At 41.6% G+C, this 17,928-nt stretch overlaps 1 long non-coding RNA gene across 6 annotated transcripts in view; it reads left to right on the plus strand.

Moving 5' to 3' along the window:
• The first annotated feature begins 3,056 nt into the window (after positions 1-3,056).
• Positions 3,057-17,928, plus strand: part of LOC138288288 (uncharacterized) — a 421,935-nt gene continuing 407,063 nt past the window's right edge. For all 6 annotated transcript variants that reach the window (XR_011202370.1, XR_011202367.1, XR_011202371.1 and 3 more), the window contains exons 1-2: positions 3,057-3,147; positions 16,829-16,870. This is a non-coding gene — a long non-coding RNA (uncharacterized lncRNA). The remainder of the gene's footprint in view (positions 3,148-16,828; positions 16,871-17,928) is intronic.

Consider the following 17,928-nt stretch of genomic DNA (forward strand, 5'->3'; position numbering starts at 1 on the left):
TTGAATTGAAATCTTGTTATGCTGACCGATGTATGCAATTAGTCAAATTCAATTACTCATATTAGTGATTTGCATTGCTATAACCGAGTGTATTATAATTCAGATTTTGCATAGATTGAGTTTCTTCCACCGTTATGGACAGCTAGTAATGTTCGTATACATATATCATTTGATTTTGAGACTCATATATATTGTTTTAGCTTTGTTAATATAGGGAAATAAACTCATTAACTTTTAATAAACTGGTGTGGTTAATCATGACTGAAAGGTCATGGCGTGTCAAAATACAGATTGTTATTGATTTTAATGTGTTGTTTGATCTAGTAAATTGAGCATCAGGTATTGATTAAAATGGTTATTGATTATTGATTTGAGAAATCCGACTATCCTAGGATGAGGAGAGCCCAACTCAGCTAAAAGGTTCATCGACATCCGACGTGTCCAGGTATAAGTAATTTATAAGGACTGGACACGTTATCAATACTCTGTACCCAGAAAAATAATTGTTCCAAGCTATATTTTTTCACACCAGCATGTTTTTTATCTGTACTCGTGAGGAGTCAAGATACAAGCCCTTCCTATTAGTTTGCCAATCAATGTTTTCTATGGTGAGATTTCAAGCTTCTACCTCAATGAGAAATATCTTGTTCTATAGCGGTGTCTGATCATTTTAATCTTAGGACCCAGTAAGTACCGAACTGTGAACTGTGCCTGCCTATGATTTGTATCATTGGTTGCGTATTGCTGGGTTAAGCAATTTCTTTTTAAAGCAATATTTTGATCTTACTTGGAGTTTGTGTTTAAACTGAGGCTTTTCTGTGCATTACATTTACTGCTGTGACAGTTCAAGACTCAGTACACTCCTGATGCATTTTGTGTTGCAAGGAAATGGCCATCTGCACCTTGTCTGTGCCAGGGATAGCTTCAGTACAAAACTGTATTTAGTCTACACAAGTGATATTTCACCAACCCCTTATACATCTATATTAGAGGTGATGTTTTGCATGCAGAAAACATTACAGGGAATACTGGAAGCATTGATGGCAAATAATGAGCTGGGAAAATATCAAAGGAGCCAGCTTCAGGTAATTGCAGGGGAGTTAAAACATGTAAACAAATCTATGTCTACCTTAGTTAGACCTTTGAGTGAAAAAGGGATCAAGAGGTAGGTGCTCCTGCAGACGTTGAAGGGGCAGATGCCATAAACAGTGCTAGTTTACCATCAGTATATATATATATATATATATATATATATATATATATATATATATATATATATATATCCAAATGGCCCATGTTGGTAATAAAACAGGAGGTCTACCGAGGCTTTAAGTGCATTATAGCCTGTGGAAGAAGACCATATGAGATGAAGAGAAGAGCTGAAATGAAAGGAGTCATAAAGGATAAAGGTAGGAAAGAAGGGCCCTGGGCCCCAAGGGCTGAACACCAAAGAGAGTGAGAAAACAGAGTAATGAATAGGGTGAAAAGCTTGAGTGGCGAGAAGGATCCTGAAAATGAGTGTAGTCAGTTAAGGTTTAATATGGTGCAATTCCCAAATCCTCTACGAGACAGGGTAAGGAAAACTTCAGTTAATAGAAGGGAGAAATGTAAATTGGCAATAGCTGCTCCTAGGTTAAATCGACAGAGCGAGGCCAGCCCTGAACTAACCGGATAAAGCAGGCATGTACTGCCGCATTGAGGGGTGTAGGGGACCAAAGTATGAAGTGGTCAAAGGATGTCAGGCCAGAAGCTGAATGAAATAATAAATGAGAAGGTTTATGGGTCTACCTAGAACCTCAGCAAAGAGTTAATCAAAGGAAACAGCCAAGGAAACTTAAACCCTTGAATCGCTCACACCTTCTGCAACCACTTGACAAATTTCCTAACATGCATGAATTCACCTCACAGGACAGAAAGCAGATTGACTTTACAATAAATAGGGAGGAAAAAGAGATCACAAAGGCACTTTTCTTCTCAGAATGTGCAAAATCGACTATGGTGAGGGCAGAGGAGGAGCTATAGAGAGAAGGCATAAGATTGGTTCCTGTGGGCGAGCTACGGATGGATTTGTGGAGGGGCCAAAAGGCTGTAAAAAAACCATGCTGGCTTATGCCTAGACCAAGTAGGCTTTGCTCACAGGGGGCTCAAAGTAGCAAAACTATTATAGACTCAAGGGAAGGAGGTCTGCGAGTTACCATAGCAAGCAGAGTAAAGGGCTTAGAGTTCAGAAACCATTTTGAATGTTTTTCTGACTCAGAATCAAGTCCCAATGATACCAGAACAGGAGGCTTGTGTGAGCTGGATTATGGGATAGGGACTTCACAGCACCTGGTAGTCTTATCTTGGAATATAGGGACATAGGGGGATACAGGAAGTTGTTAACTCAAAACGTCGTTAAAGAAGTGCAAGGAAGGTCTGTGATTGTGTGCTTACAGGAGACATGGCAGTTTGAAGCTCTCAAACTTTGGATGGTCCAGGTCATCCCTTGGGTCGATACTTACCATAGTGTTGACAAAGGTCACCAACAAAGTGACATATATTAAAGGTTAAAAGTCAATGGATAATTTGCAGGTCAGATAAAACTTTATAGTGGTCCCTTGACAAAGGTATCTATCGTTGTGATTGACTGCCTCAAAAGCTCCGTTTGTCCGAGTGTGGAGAGCACCCCACTGCACGGGATCCTTTCAGTGGCAGCAGCAGCCGGGGACTCCCTGTCACAGGAGCACTGTGCACTAAGGAGGGGGCGGAGCCCGAGGACGAGTGCTTTGTAGCGCGTTGCACCGTCCCGCAGCACAGGATCATTTCAGTGGCAGCAGCAGCAGGGGACTCCATGTCCCAGGAGCCCCATGCACTAAGGAGGGGGTGGAGCCCGAGAACGAGCACTTCGTAGTGCGTTGCACCGTCCCACAGCGTGGGATCCTTTCAATGGCAGCAGCAGCAGACTCCGTGTCACAGGAACCCCGTACACTAAGGAGGTGCGTAGCCCGAGAACGAGCACTTCGTAGCATGTCACACCGTCCCACAGCGTGGGCTGCGCCCGGGCAAAGCGTGGGCCACGCCCGTGCAAAGCCCGGGCCAATGGTGAGCCCATCAGCGCCCGTCTGAGACCATGTGAGGCCGGGCTGGGCCACCCCCCTTGGTTTTAAGGTAGGAACGTCGGAGGGTTTCCGTCTGGCACTTGAATTTGTGTAAAGGTGTTATTGTTTTATTAATGGGGAAGCGCAAGGCGAAAGGAAGCCCTGCTACCGGCTTAGTACAACCTAAATTCCGGAAGCTTCAAAAACCATCACCCTTTCAAATTGTGTATCTAATGAGATCGATACTCTGATTGAAGAAGTTGAATCTATATTGCATAAAAAAGAGAAGATCCCACGGAAAAGGTTGAAATCTGGTACTGTTGTCCCCTTTTTGACTGTAAGTCTCTCGTCTAGAGGAAATGTCCTCTCAAATGAAGACCTTACGTCTGCCCCTATATCTCAGCCTGATAGTCCAAATACAAAACCTGCGGGTCGGACCACGGCATACTCGCCAGATATTGTGACTGTACATAACATCCAATGCTCTAATCAGTTCCTGCATTTGGACCTACAAGCTCAAACATGTGATCAAGTGGGTCCTTCCTTAAATTCTCGATCTTCTGAACATTTACTCCCTATGGTTTCCTCTCAGGTGGAGGTGGCTTCTCTTATACTGCATCTGCAAGGAGAGGTTAGGGAATTAAAGCAAGCACTAACAGAGGTATTAACCATCTTGCGTGCAAATAGCTTGACGGGGGGCAATGTATCTGCACAAAAAGAAGAACCTCTGATTACTAATATCCCCTCCTCTTTGCAATCAGGACCCCTTGTGAATGCAACTGGCTCAAGTGTTTCTGTTCGGCCACTGCACAATACAAGAGGCTTTCCGGACAAGCACAATGGGCCATCGTGTTTTGAGGACCATTTTAGAGCTTCCTCAGGGCCACGACTGCATCTAAAAATGATGTGGGACTCTATAGTTACTCAAATGTTTCGTACATGCCTTAGTGAGAATCATTCATTTTATATGTGCAAGGTACCTCCTTTACCCCCAAATTCATGTGAAGATAATTCATCCCTGATAAATAAGGTTGTACATTGGTTACGAAATACCAGACAATGTGGTTCCATTATTTATTCAGACATAATTTTGGCTAAACGCTTTACCGAAAAGATAGGTTTATTAAGTTAACCTTAGCCAGCTCAACCTTGGTAAAGGGATTGTTATCTATGGAAGCTCGCCATCACATGCAAAATGGGTCAAGTATCTGTCTTCAAAGAATCCGACCTGAGAATAGCCCAATGTTGAATGCAATGTCTTTGCTCATAAGCACTCGGCCCTACAAGGTGGGAGGTGGCTTATTAGCCAAGTCCCAAAACTAAAGTTACAAGCTTACAGGAGTTTGTTTACCAGATGAGTCTCAAACTAAGGAATATGATTTTGTAGAACAAAGGTCTAGCCTAGGTGTGCCAGGTCCATCAGATGCAGTATCAGATATAGATTGACTGCACTTTGGACAATTTCTAAGTACAGCAACTCATCCATTTCTAAAACCACCACAAATGTAGCTAGAGATGGGATCTTAGATTCTTCCTTTCAGAAGAGTCTGGCTATGTCATCTAAAGATATTACATCTAAAACACTACTCATACAGAGTCATGTTGGAGTGGACCCTTTTGTGTTCTCTCACAAGAATTCTAGGGTCCATGAGACATTAACATCAAATGTTATAACATGGAATGTGGAAGGAATCAGAAATAAAAAAGATGATTTTGACTGGGGGATGTACATAGACAAATTTAGTATATGTTTGTTCCAGGAAACCTGGCCTACCACAAATACATAGAGACAGGGGTATAGTTCCTTTTGTAAGGAAGTGGGGCGGTCCTCTGCTGGTAGAGCAGCAGGAGGGCTTATTAATTGGATAAAAATATCAGAGGTGGTTAAAGTTAAAGAAGTTCAGGTGGAGTAGCCTGATATATTGGCCCTTTCTATTCAGACAAAGCAAGTTTTACCCTTACTTTGTATTAATGTCTACAACAGATCAGACCACTCAAACCAAATGTCTAAAACCATCCAGATCCTGAATGCCTTTTTGCTTGACCATTTCTCAACCCATTTTATTATCATAGCTGGTGACGAGTACGCAAGCCCTCAAGAAAGTTAGGTGGTGCAATTACTTCAAATAAACCCTTTTTAATCTTGGCCTGGGCGATTTCTGGTCATACCCCTCTCACTTTCCAAAAAATGCTGTGCAGCTTGTGAAAGATGCATAACGGCTGAGTGTACAAATGAAAAAACTAGCAGAGGTTCCCTCGCTTAGTCTAACTGATAGTTTATTATCCTTGAAATGTCATTATGAATTTGAGCACTTTATGGACTTGATTGTATCTCCTTCAGCACGTGCACTTCATATCAGATTTGGGTTAGGAACATTACCACTTTGCTCTTTTACTTGTAAATGGTCTAATTCTGACAATGACTTATATCCGATGGGATGTCGAGTTGTTGAACATATAGCCCATGTTTTATTTGCTGCCCCGCTTATTCTAGGCAGAGGGTACGTTGGCTTATACCACTCTGCAGATCCATGGGTTTTGGGAGCGGGAGTCTAGCTCTTAGGATTTTTAAATCAGATGCTTATGGTAACGTGGCATGTGCATTGGCACAGTTTCTGGAGGCAAATTGGCCCATTAGCCGCAAATCCTTGAAGTCATAATCATGGCATACAGTATTATATTTGTCTTGAGTTCGCAATTGTAAATCGAAAGCCAATATTATAGCGAGGACCAATGAGAATTAGCCCCTAACTGAGAATATGTGATGCATTGTGGTTTGTAGTTATGCTTTTTAATATTGTTTTTCATAATTCTAAAATGATTTTTTATCATATTGTATTTTTAAATTAAGGTTGCAATGTGGCAGAATTGTTATATTTATTGCTTGCTATTACTAGATAGAGGTTTTATCATTTTTTGTTTTTAATTTCGATGTATTTATGTCTTTTGTTCATGTGCTTTGATGGTATTTTATTTTACCGAAATAAAGCTAACTAACTAACTATCATTGTGATTAATATATAAATATTCAGCCATGGAATACTGAAGTCTATGCATTGCAGTTAGGGTTGTTAGCATAAGATCTAGTTACTATATTCATAGATTATCCCACTCAGCTGTTAACGGTCCTATGGGACTTTAATCACAAATTAGATCCAACCTCTGGTGATCTAATGCATAAAGACCTGTTGTCCTGTCCCCAGGTGCCCCCAGCTTTTTTCCCAGGATTTTATTGTTCAGCATGTGATGATGCCCTAGTAACGTTTTTATGGTCTACATGGCAGTTTTGTGTGAATGGGCGGGTAGACATGGATAACCCACCTGGCCAATCCTTTCATGTAGGAAATCAAGGTTGCCGAATCAACTATGTTTTCATTAATGCATGGCACCTTTTCTCTGTGGAAGGGTCTGAAGTGTTGCACACTAAGTGAAGTCACGATAGGCCACCACAGTTAGTGCTTTACATAGGACAGTGTGAACAATGAGACACTGTTGTTCCACTGCAAGATGAGTTTCCTAAATGCATAACAGCACCTATATCACATGAAAGTCGAAGAATTCTAAATGATATTATGATAAATCAAAAGGTGCCAGAGGCGTTGGAGGGCCAGGGTTACTACTTGATATGGTATGATTGTGTGGTAGGACTGGTTATAAACTGTATGAGGACAAGACTTAGACAGAGAGCTCAGAATGAGGAAGGAGACCTTGCCATGCATGGCAAAGGAATGGTTGGTTTAATGGGGACTGGTAGAGTTGAAAACAGAAGATACGAAAATGGGAGAGATGGCTTAAGAACAAATACAACCCGCTACTAGATGGTCTATTCTGCTCAGCAAAATTCAAATACAAGAATATGTTGAGAACAAGGTAATTGTTTTGTATGAGTTAAAATTGGCAAATCATGATCAAGGTAATTTGAACAAACAATATTAGGAAATTCTGGCAACTGGTGCGTGATGGGAGCGTGGCAAGGAAATTTAGATGCCTAGTTGGGGAAGATGACTGGGTTGTTCACATAAGTAATATATACAGAAGTGATGATACTAATGTGGGATTGAAGGTAAACTTCAAGATAAGTGATGAGGTCAGGTTGTAGTTCTCCCTCAAGAGAATAAAAGAAACTATTCAGACCCTTAAGCTAATTAAACCTGCAGGACCAGACAACCTCTCTGCCGTGATAATAAAAAATATTGTAGATTGGGGCAACGCTTTTAACATGTTATCTTTCATAAGATCGTGGCCATGGGGCACTGTGCCAAAATTTGGAAGGGAACAATTATCAGGACGATTATAAATAGGATGACCCTGCGATGCCTAAGAATTATCGGTTAATTAGCCAATTAGATGTGGGCGGGAACGTTTTTTCCAAAGTGTTGTTAGGCTTGTTAAAGTCTTGGGAGGAAGAAAATATTGCTATCTCAATTAAATATGATGGGTTCAAATAAGGTCATCCAACCCTTGACCATTGCTTTAGCTTATGGACAATGGCAAGGAAATCAATACATCTAAGAGAGAAACGTATTTGTTGTTTTGTTGATTTCTGTAGCTCCTTCGACTTGGTGTACTGAAACATTTTGTGGGAAACTTTGATGAGGCTCAGAATCCACAGGGACCTTCTGTTTTTCCTCCAAGAGCTACACAGTCATAACTGGGCCCAGGTGTTACTAGATACGGTTGGCATCCTGTCAAAGGCAATTCAGATTAAGAATGGTCTGCTACAAGGCTGTGTATTAGCCCTCCTTTTATTTTCCCTGTTTCTGGTTAACTTACTCAAAATATTAAAGAGGTAAAAGGTCTATTATCTAAGATGAATGGTACACATGTTTCATGTCTATTGTATGCGGACGACCTAGTTCAAATGGACATGACAGAAATAGGGCTACAAAAGATATTTGATGTCTTTCAGAACTATTGTACAAGGAAAAAGCTCACTGTTAACCTAGATAAGACCAAGCTAATGGTGCTGGGGAAAGGAAATGGAGGGTTCATCCATTACTTGGGTGGGAACAAAGTGGTGGTGGTCGAAAAATATTAATATTTGGGATTTGTGGTTTAATACAAAGTTAAATAGGAGAGATCATATTGAACCACTAAAAACTATTGCACTGACCTCAGTATTGAGCTTAAAACAATTCAGCCTGAAGTTTGATGGGCCCTCCCTATGCTCTATTCTGTCCTGTAAGTGGTGGAAGTTTTAACTCTAGTGGGCAAATTGGATTGGAACCACTAAGAGGGTAATTGCCTGAAAAGACTCCTTGTATTACCACCCGTAGCTATGTTTCAAGCCAAAAGGTGGAGAGCCAACTCATTACTTGGAGATATTTAGGGTTTGTAGCCACACTGAGGTTTTGGTAGAGACTAACCAAGGAAGGTCCTCCTAAAATATCACACCTCCATAAAGAAGAGGTTGAAAAAAGTAGTTAAAATGGGATACCAAAGTGCAACTAGCATTGAATGGAATTTGTAACAGGGTGGAAATAAAACCAGACCAGTGGAAGCAAGTATTGCCAATCTCTAAATCAGAGCTGCAAATGCCTGCTTATAACCATGATAGAGAGGAGGACCTGCGATACTTTAGGGTGAAATCTTGCACTCAGTTTTTGTTAAAAGGATGGACTGAGGATGAGAGTTTCCCATACATAGAGGCTTTACCTAACCCCAGACTCTGGGATGTTGTATTAAAGATTAGGGCTTGGCTAAATTCCTGCTACGCCCTAAATGAGTTGTGAAAGATGAGCAGTACAGGTGCACCTGTGGGATGAAGACAAAATGTAATGAGGCACACATTTTAACAAATTGCTTTTCATTTTTAAATGTGAGGAAAGTGTTTTTAAAAGCAATTTTTATTAAATATGGAATTGAAAATCGTGAACAGGCCATCAGCCTACTGGTGAACATGAGATTTTTTTAATGTCACGTGCAATTCGGAGATTTTTTATTGTGATCAAGGGTTTTTTAAAAGGTTTGGGAGACAACTTGCATGGAATTAGTGGGTAAATAGGGGATCCCCAATTCCTCTCCATTGTATCTATTACCCATGGGATGTATTCTTAGCCTTTCTATTGTATGTACATTATAGGATATATTTCTGGTGGGTTTGTATAGAATACGGCCTAAATAAACAATATTTTTGACTGACCCAGTCATGAATCAATTCTTATTAGATGGCGTTTAAAAATATCTACTTGCAGAAACTGTAAACCATTTGGTCATGTGTGCCACTGCGTTGTGGTTCTTGGCCAATGTGGGACTCTCTTGCTGCTATATTTAGAAACCCTCAGGGAATCTAAGCGTAATATGTACATACCTTTACAATAGCAACGAGAATGAGTCTCCATTACTGGAAGGATGTTCACATTCTTATCATTCTAGGTATCACGACTAGAGGGGGGCTTCTTTATAGTTGAATGAAAAGGGCTTTTATGCATAAAAAGATTGCTTTCTTTGCTACATTCTAAATTTCTAAATGCAATTTTTACAGAAGAACTTGAGAAGGGTCAATTGTTTCCTGATACCTACGTTTTAGTGGTCATGTCTGTTTAATCCAGATCTTGATAGACTTTTTCTTCCAGGAATCATAGGACTGTATTGCTGGTGTTAATGCATGGTTCTGGAATACATTCTGAGAGGAATAGATCTGTGTCTGCTTCAAACTGTTGTCTCAACAGAAAGGACCAGTAGTGCTTATATCATGTTTGGTCCAGATTTCCGTTGGTCATGCGACATGGCCTGTTTTCTTGTTCCATGCAAGTCAGGAAGCTGGACGTCCGTTTTGTTTGAGATAATTCCTTTAAGCAGTGAACTTGACTGGAGGTGGAATATTGCAAACAGCTCGAGTATTCTTGCTAACCATTCAAGTTCAGGAAAGAAGCACCACATGTATGAGTATCAAAGTAGAAGCAAATTAATATTACAGTACCTCCTTTGGACTGGAGATGACCAAAATTGAAAAGTTTTTCTAATGCAAGTGTACAATAATTCTTAGGAAAATGGTGACTAGCATCATAAGGTGATCCTGCCATTCGAGGGGCAACATTCTCGAGGCATAAACATAGGAAGAGTAAGAAACTCCACAGATGGAAAGAAGGCCGGTAAGTGTAAATATATTAGAGACTTTGCTAATTGAAGTTTTCCATTTTGCCACCATTTGCATCTTTCACATAACTATGAGACATGGAAAAGTGTCTAGTAACAGGGTTACTAACCACTGTTTCCACTCCACACTATTACAAATATCTTTAAAAATTAGATGCAACAACATTAATACTTGGAGCTGGTTCAGGAATGAGGCACACCTCAGAGTAACTACTGGAGATGTCCCGGACAGCTTTTTACACAAGACAACAAGATGTGGACAAATACAGCCATAACACTGATACCCAGGGGCATTCAGTACAATTGTGTGTTGGGGGTGAACTTCCAATGTCTCAGCAATCATATTGCTGGCATATTATGGTGAAATACACTAATTATGAAGCAGAGCATGAAGGGGGCCTAAGGGGCAGTGAAAATGGATAGCAGTGTACATTGTTAGGGTTACTTACAAGACAATATCAACACAGAGAGGATATAAAGAAAGTGTGTCTGTGTGTATGATTCTGTCTCTGTGTGCATGTAAAAATCCTAGGTGAAATCTGACACCTACCTTACCATACCCTACTGAAAGCACCACTACCCAACTATTTACTGGAGAATAGATTTATTATAGGGGTGTAACACCCCCAATTTCCCACTTCCCCCGAAGCCATGCCTCTGCTGGTGCCATCATTTATACCTCTATATACCAATCCAGCTACAAAATATGTTGAAAATTGGTGCTGGTGACTAAAACATGCCCATCCTCCTTCTTTCTCTGTACTGGTTCTTAAGTGAGGTGATAGTGTTTAACAATCAATGAGGAATACTAGTGATGTGATATTTTCTCCTCAATAACTAATAGGAAAACGTTTACATTAATCAAGTGCAAGAACGTAGGGCCTCATTTTCAAGAAATGATGCAGCGATGCATCAAAAGATACTTTTGCTGCATCAAAAAAGTTTCAGATGCCACGGATGTATCATATATACAATACGGCTTTCCATGGCGTAGGGTCCCAGGTTGCATCAGAAATACTGATGCACCCGAGGGAAGGATGCTGCAAGGCATCCACTCAAAAACTGATACATTGCTGAAGTTGGGCTTAGAATTGATGCAATTTCAGCAGTGCATCAGAAATTGAAGTAATGCGTTAGTTTTGATTGACACAGGGAGAGTAATGTGTGAGGACCAATGTAAAAAACTGTAGAATAGAGGAATATCACCATTATCACTTTTACACTGGTCCTGGATGTAAGACGTAATGTATGCAGTATGGCTATTTGCCATAATACAGTGGGCATAGTATACATATGTGCTTGCAGAGCCTAAGTATGTGTGGCAGAGTGAGTGACATTGTATAGTAACTGAATATAAGTACATGTTGGAATGCGAAGTGGAAAATACATTTGCTACCTACCTTATGTGCGTACTTACTTAATGTCCTTTGTGGGACACAGACCTTGACTTGGGGTCCCATTCCTCCTTGGGGAAGTGACAATCCTGGCTTGTCCCTTGCAAAAAGTACACAATGTCACATTGCCTTTCTGCGGTGGATGATGGGATGATATATGTCATGGTCCATTGGCGCATTGTAGACCTACTACAATCGGTAGGGAGGTGTAAAACAGACATCTTCGAGGGTATGAAGTGACTTTAAAAAGCCGGATTCTTGTTTTAAATCCACTGCATCAGTCCCTGTGCCTGGGTTTTGGTGGTGTAGGAATTCTGACACATTGCAGGCTATGTGTGATGCATCTTGAAGCATCGTCAAAAGAGGAAAATGTTTAAACACCCCTGCATCAATTGTAAGTGACTTTTTCTGATGGAACACCCACTTTGCATACATTAAAAGATATGTGACAACGCTGAAACCCACACAGGTTTTTTTAAGGCAGGGCCTGGAAAAGTGATACATTTAGCCAAAAGTGTCACTTCATAAATATGGAAGTAGCAGAGCGCTGGAGCTGTGTCACCAGAAATGACGCAACGACGGCACAAGCTCCTTGTAATTAAGCCCCATAGTTTTTACAAGTAAAATCAAGAATACAAATTGCAGAAAGGTGTTGTTTGCGTGCATTCTGGATTGATTTGGACTTTCTACAATAAATTCTGTGATCCCACCAGCACCTATAAACTCAGGTAGGAAGCGCTATAAATATAGAAATGTAATATGTTTATTATAATTTCTAGCATTATTATGTGTGTGAGAATATTTGCGTGTATGAATGAGTGTGTGTGCAGGCGTGCACTTATGTACGTGTTTGGGAATAAATGCAGCGAAAGTACCTGGTGGATGCATTCTGTTATGACCTTTATCTCAGAGTGAGTTATTAGATGTCTCCTCACGCGTGGAGTTAAAGGTCGAAACAGGACTACATCCTAATAGATTGTTTATCTCTTTTCCGTGTGGGCATGAAGCATTTGTCACATAAAAACACTTTAGCAATTAGAAAAGCTTTCCAGAGCTCATGGATGTTGGAGCTGTGATAAAATAATTAAACATTTTCGAAATACAAAGAAATCGGTCTCGGACTCGGTGAACATTCATTTATGGTCTATACACGAATATCTCGGCATTATTAAAAATACATATGGAAAGAGTTATACATTTACATTAAGGCCTCAGACAGAGATTAATGGTAAACGCGGAGTTCACCGTATGTTTGCATCGAAATTCCTCCGCTCACCAAGGGCCGTATTTATACTTTTTGGCGCACAACTGCGCCAACGAAGTTGTGTGTCAAAAAATTTAACGCCGGCTAACGCCATTCCAAAGCGCCATGCGGGCGCCTTATTTATGGAATGACGTTAGCCGGCGGAGCTGACTGGTGTGCGTCAAAAAAAATTACCCACACTAGGCAGCGCCGGCGTAGGGGAAAATGGAGCTTGTGCGTCAAAGAATGGGGCAAGTCGGTCTGAGGCAAAAAATCTGCCTCAACCCGATTTGCGCTATTTTTTTTTGACTCCCACCCTCCATTGACATGACTCCTGTCTTAGCAAAGACAGGAGTCATGCCCCCTTGCCCAATGGCCATGCCCAGGGGACTTCTGTCCCCTGGGCATGGTCATTGGGTATAGTGGCATGTAGGGGGGCACAAACCAGGCCCCCCTATGCCACTAAAAAAAAAAAAAAAAAAACTTACCTGAACTTACCTTAAGTTCCCTGGGATGGGTCCCTCCATCCTTGGGCGTCCTCCTGGGGTGGGCAAGGGTGGCAGGGGGTGTCCCTGGGGGCATGGGAGTGCACCTCTGGGCTCCTTCCGAGCCCACAGGTCCCTTAACGCCTGCCCTGACCAGGCACTAAAAAATGACGCTAAAGCGGCTGGATGTTATTTTTTTTGACCCGCCCACTCCCGGGCGTCATTTTTGCCCGGTAGTATAAATACGGCGCACATGCCTCTGAGTAATTTTTTAGACGGGAACGCCTACCTTGCATATCATTAACGCAAGGAAGGTGTCCATGCTAAAAAATGACGCAAACTCAAAGATCTTTGGCGCTAGACGGGTCTAACGCCAAAGTATAAATATGGAGTTAGTTTTGCGTCGGATTTGCGTAAAAAAAAACGACGCAATTCCGGCGCAAACAGAGTATAAATATGCCCCCAAGTGTATACGATCACCCAGAATGCAGAGTAACCCACGCAAAGTTGCTTTGTACCCATGTTTCATGCTGCAAGCGAGTAGAAAAAATATAGCCAAACACCCAGGAGGCGCAAATATTGTCACAGTCGTAATACGCTTAACGCTAACAAGCAATGGCGAAACTAATACTCGTTTGTGGTAACCATCTTTAAAAAGTTTGTTCAAATATTAGATATGTATTCAAAGGCGGCTGCCATGGATGCACACTTGTAAATAAGACATCATGGACCTCGTTGTATTTCAAAGCAAACACATCTGCTGGTTGAAATCTGTAGGCTGCTGAGGCATTTGCATACATGCCAAAAGACCCGATTCAGGCGTGAGACTCCCAATTTTCACTGACACAAATGGCTTTCTTTGGGCTATCTCCCGCTTGAAATTTCCTATGCTTCAATAGATTTCAGTGGGAGAAGTGCATTCTCTCAATTATTTTTGTAAATCTCTCACTTATCTCTTCTTAAATGTTGGCATGTATGCCAGTGGAGGCTCACAGGAGGGAAAAGGGGCGAGGCAACGAGTGTGGAGGTGGGGGGAGAATAAAAAAATTGAAAAAAAGAAATTACTGTATGCGCCGCTCTGATCCGCGTCATTCCTCTCCTCTCTTCCAATGCAGGCACAGGCTCCCAGTCCGCCCTGTATCCAGTCCTAATGCTGCTTTCATGTAATGCTGCTTTCATGCTGCTAGCAGCATGAAAGCAGCATTAGGACTGGAGGCAGTGCCCAACCAAGGCGCTCCGAGGCAGACTGAAGTTCTCTGTCTGCTGTCTCCAAGCCAGGAACGCAGAGCCTGCGTTGCTGGGTTGGGGAAAGCCCAGTGCCCATGTATGTTTGGCCGGCCAAACATACATGCGCAATGAGGGTGAGTGCACTCCCCCTTCGTGCTTGTCACAGCTCGTGGCCACACCCCTTTTGCAAGAAAACAATAATAAAAATAGTTTATTATCGTTTTCTCGTAAAAGTTTTGCAGCAGCTGGGGGGGGGAGAGATGACGTTCCTCCGCCATAGAAGAGGAGCCGTCCCTGATGTATGCGTCTGGAAGTTTCATACAAGACCCAAACGCTCTGGACTGTCTGTTGTATGTTCTAATTGAGAGAGGAGCGAGATTTCTTAATTGCAGGTGAGATTTTGCACTATTATAGACAATTGAGTGGAGCAATAAATGAAAATAGTAGTAGTAACATTAATATCTACTGTGAAGATACAAGTTCTCACTCATTAAGGAGGAAAGAGTCTGCTATTGATCAAAGATGTGGTTTATTTTATCGCTTTACTTTCATTTAAAGGCTGACAAGATTCTAGCGTTTAGTGTCATTTGCTTCTATTTAGCGTCCCTTAGCTTATGTGCCTAGTGCAAACAATGTTATCAGAAATTATTTTTGAAACGAAACAAGCCAGCTTCAATAATCGGCCTGTAGTTACAAATTCAAACAATTATCAAGACTAACAACTACATCTGATGGAAATAATGTGAGAACGCCTTGAGCTCTGGGGAGAGTGAGTGGTGAAAACTTTGAATAATCGGACATTTCAATTTCGAATGTTCATTTAAAGTTTATAAAGTTTTCAAAGTTAAAAAAAAAAAAAAAAAAAAATTAAAGTAGTGGTATTTTTCCTAAAAACATTTCCGCAGTAGAATTGTCTAGCAAAATGAATGAAAAAAGAAATAAATAATTGTTTAAAAACTTGTCTCACTCAAGCATTTTTATTCATTTTTGGCATATTATTTAAAAATAAACTTCACAATGTTGACAAAAGTAGTTAAGAAAATTTTGTAGAGCTCTATACGAATTTGCTTTTTTCACGCTTGTGGTTTAGATTTGTAGATAGTACTGACTGGAGATTCTCCATATTCTTCATGCCAAATGTATGAAAAATTAATGCAACAAAGGGAGCAAGGAGAAAAGCACCGGATTTGTTAATATATGGCATTGTTTTCCTCCCTTCCTATGGCAGTGCAATTTATGCTGCCTTACACCATGCACAAACCCTTGCATCATATTGCAGGAGTGTATACATGATGCTTAACATATGTGTTTACCAGAAGAATATCTTTCCAGTACAAAATATTATTCCTTGACATAGTTTCATATTTTCCAGGTTTGTATGCGTTCTGCACAGTACAGCATATGTAAAGTTGAAAAAGACAGGAGAAAAGAAAACTCTTCTCCAATGTTATGCAGGGGCGGCTCTTCCATAAGGGCGGAGGAGCACCGCCCCCTCCCCCCCCCCCAGCAACTGCAAAAAGTTTCAAAGAAAAGGAAAAATAAAGAAGGTTTTCACAGGTTTTGAAAATGTGTTTTCATTCAATAATCATCAAAATGCTTCAATACATACTTTACTTTGAACTTTCAGTTATGTGCAGTTTGCACCACTATGCTGAGATATTTTTATTTACAGTATGAGTGTTAGAGAGTTTCAGTAGGTCCTTGACTTCATGAGGCCCAACCTATCTTTTGTGGTACATTTTTGATTACATGTTTTTCAAGTGGTATTACGGACACTGCTTGTAAAGATGTTGTCACAAAATGCAGCAGCTCAGTCTGACAAGATATACCTAAGGAGCAGTTTGTTGCATCCATGGGAAGGGTGGGGAGCACTTCAGTACACCCCGCCAGAACAACAACACTTTCTGATCCCCACCACATTTAAACAGTGGGTCGGAGCCACTGCTTCAAAACATTATGGCCCATATTTATCATTTTTGGTGCAAAACTGCTCTAATGTAGTTTTGCTTCAAAAAATTTACCTCCGACTTGCGTCATAACAAAGCGGCAACCAGGTGCCATATTTATGGAATGCCGCAAGCTGATGCTCAGCTTGGGCTACTCTAAAAATGAAAGACATTAGCCAGGTGGGGGTGGCGGTAGGGGTGAAGGGGGTTGTAATAGGGTGGCAATGATGACAATGAGCCCGTGGTCAGATGGTACGTAGTTTTTATTTTTTTAAAGAGTTTTCAAGGTGATTCTTGGTTTGTTAGGGTATTCGGCTGCTACTTTTCTGGTTCACCTCTAGCCGTCTTCTCTTTACAGGTGGGCTCACAGGAGGTGCATGTGGAAAGAGAACAGAGAGTGGTAAGTGGTCTAGTATGTATTTTTCTTTTGTCTTATTATTCGTTCTATTTCCTTTCTTTCTCTCTCTACTGTTTCCCCTCTGTTTGGGGTTTGAGTCCTGTCTTCCTCCTCTTTCTCCTTCTGTCTTCTCCTTTAGTTCCTTGATTCCTTTCTCTCTCTTGCTCACTCTCTCTCTCTTCCTGCTTTCTTCTCTGGGTATCTCAGCCTTTCTTTGTATGTTTTTTTTTTTTTTCTTTCTGTCTACTTCCTGCGTTTCATTCTTTCTCTTGACCTGCCTCTCTTGTTCTCGCCTCTTTCTTCCTCTATACTGGCCGTAGGACAAGTCAGTTCCTTAACCTTGGTTCTCTCCCTGTGACTTCATGAATATCTCACTTTCTTTGAGCGGACCTGATCTGCCTATAATCCACTTTCTCTGGGGTCTTTATGTCACAGGATTCCTGCTCAACAACTCAACTAAATGAACGTAAGAATGCCACTCCTGAAAAAATAGTGTAACCAAAACAAAACAAACAAAAAAGAAAAAAACGTAACTGGGCAATCAACAATACTGTACTTATTCTCACCCTTCCTCTTCTTTCCTTCCCCCCTCCACCTCACTATGTCTGGTATGTTCTGCCCACGCACCTGCAAGGGCCACGCTCTTCCCCGAGCATGGCCGGAGTTCGGTGTAGGGCCTCCTGGGCCTATGTGTCATCTCGCCTTTCTGGTGCTGTTCCTGAGGTCTTCCCCGCTGGTCTCCAAAGGTAAAAAACGCTCAGGTCGTATCTCTCACTCCCTTTTCCTTCCCATCACCAGCGAGGTCTTCTCCGTCGTTTCCCGCGTCCGCCTCCCCGCATTCATCCTTCTCCTACCTTTTAATCCTAGGGATGGCGCGGAGCGGCTGCCGTTGACCGCCGTCACCCAGAAGCGTAACCCGATTGGTTCCCACCCGGAGGACTTCCGGGTCGGGTGTTTCCATTGTGCTGATGCCCCCAGGGTATGACGGGTCCGACAGAGGCAGCGTCGGCCCATCACAGTCACTCCCCCTAGGAAGTGGCTGATAGAGCCGCAAGTCCAAC

This window comes from Pleurodeles waltl, chromosome 4_1 (genome assembly GCF_031143425.1).
Source record: "Pleurodeles waltl isolate 20211129_DDA chromosome 4_1, aPleWal1.hap1.20221129, whole genome shotgun sequence".
NCBI classification, from domain to species: domain Eukaryota; kingdom Metazoa; phylum Chordata; class Amphibia; order Caudata; family Salamandridae; genus Pleurodeles; species Pleurodeles waltl.